The sequence below is a fragment of the Amphiura filiformis genome, chromosome 18 (assembly GCF_039555335.1).
Source record: "Amphiura filiformis chromosome 18, Afil_fr2py, whole genome shotgun sequence".
In the NCBI taxonomy this organism is placed as follows: Eukaryota; Metazoa; Echinodermata; class Ophiuroidea; order Amphilepidida; family Amphiuridae; genus Amphiura; species Amphiura filiformis.
Genome location: NC_092645.1, coordinates 12,948,570 through 12,950,856, shown reverse-complemented (window position 1 = coordinate 12,950,856; position 2,287 = coordinate 12,948,570).

Sequence of the window (2,287 nt, the reverse complement as noted above, 5' to 3'; positions counted from 1 at the left end):
ACCAAAAACATGCTGAAATTAAATCAAGTTGTGGAAATTTTAACTAAAAAAAACAAACTGAATTCAATTTTAAAACAGATTATTCTCATACCTCATTACCTGTAACACGGTGTATTCGCCGTATAAGTGATGTAGTTAATCGGATTAACTACCATAGCAATAGAGGAATACAATTTTGACTATCGCCCTTACAACATTCACGCGGTACCGATGCATTGAACCATAGATGTCAAAGAAAGGCCGATTACTCACACCTGTAAGATTAGTATCTTTGAAAAGAGCTGTATTGTTTTTCAATCTATGTTTGCAGACATACACAGGTGATTATTGCAATCTGCTTGTAGTGCAGGGCGATCTATTCAAAAATTGTATTCCTCTATTGCTATGGTAGTTAATCCGATTATGGGATCACTTCTATGGCAAATACTCGGAGGCATCCGGGAACAGATACATGTACACTACAGAGAGTAACTCGGACAGTATATTTTAGTCATTCTTGAATGATAATTTATTTTCACCGTTGACACATTTTGCATATTAACCAGGATATTATTCTTAGCTGCTAAGATAATTGGGCTATCCCAGTTAAAATCCATACACCCCTATGGAAGACATGACCTTAATCTCCCACACAGGGGTGGTGATTTCAAATTCACACTCCCTGTGTGAGAGTTTAAGGTCATGTTTTCCATAGATGGTGTATTAATTTCAACTGGAATAGTGCAAATTTAAAATAATAATAAGTTTGCCGAAATCTGCTTGACTTACAAAATTTTGATTTCATAACATGTTCTCTCAAAATAAATTGCTGCACTTGGAACATAGGTTTTCATTACATTAATGAGAATGCAAATACTTTTGCTGACAAAACATATTAGTAGATGTAAATGTATGTATTTGATGGCTTAAATTGCTACCTTTGTGTTCAAGTTCAAATACAAACATCACGGGCTATGTATGTAAGATTTTTTTGCTTCTGAACCCTATATAACTTGGGGTTGAAATTCCTAAATCGTCCACAAGGTGCGGAGGTCCATAGTGAGCCAAACTATTTTGAATAAGTAATTCTTAAATTAGGTCAGATATCATTATTTGCAAAGAGCAAAATTTCTTAATTTAAGGAATGAGTATTTTTAATTTCTAGAAAGTTGTATATTCATTGGGCTCAAGCTATTCCAGTTGAATCAAGATGGAGTCACCCATTCAGGTAGCCAGTGTTCGAAATATGCCTCAAAAAGTTACAGGCCAGCCGGGCTTGACCATAAAAAGTTACCGGCCAGCCGGGTTGGCAACTAGATGCCAGTTAGAAAAGTTACCGGCCAGACCAAAAAGTTACAGGCCAATGGCCGGCTGACCGGCCCTATTTTGAACACTGCAGGTAGCCCCACTTGAAATACACACTCCCTGTGGAAGATTAAGGTCATGTTTTCCACAGGGGGTGTATGGATTTCAAATAGAATAACCCATTCATCTGGCTTATACATGTAGCCCATAGATGAGAAAGTACAGATCGAGCATCAACAAGCAGAGTAATGCAATGAGAATTTTCACATACGTGACCATCCACAAGGAATCCAGTGTAAACTCGCACTTTTGAGTATCTTAGGTTATTAGACAATGGAAATTTCCATTCCTTTGTTTTCTATTGATTATTGTAATACTTATAGGTCCATATCTCTGAATAAGCACAGCGACTTTACACTGGGTTCGTCGTGGATGGTCACATCTTCATAAGCGGCGACCATTCTTTGCCAGTTGGTTTAGCATCTGCAGTTATTATTAGTCTATGATGTGGCCCTTTTCAAAGTGCAGTAATACTTTTCATTAGTTTACAATAGAGTTCTATTTACCCAAATCAACATTTTAAATTACAAATTTGAGCAAGACATTTATTTGGCTATTTCATTTAAAACAGGGCGTAGCCAGCTTTCTTAGTCAGGGGGAAAATAATATTTTTGGGGCACAGAGCGAAAAGAATTGCAGTTGCATCATACAATACATAGATACTGTATGTCTTCGAGCTTCCCGAAAAGGGCCTTACTGCAATGATGTGCGCGCGTAGCGCGAAAAAATTGTATTTTATACTATTTTCGCCCATTATCCCGCTAAAAAGGGCTTTATTGTTTACAATGTAAATGTGGCGTAAGCTTGAACAATTTTATATTTTACACTATTTTGGCCCTGAATTTTTGCTAGAAAAGGGCTCCTTGCCCTTTTCTTTTCCTTTGCCCTCCTGATTTTCTCTTTCATTTTTTTGTCAGAGGGCACTTTTTCTTTCATTTTTTTT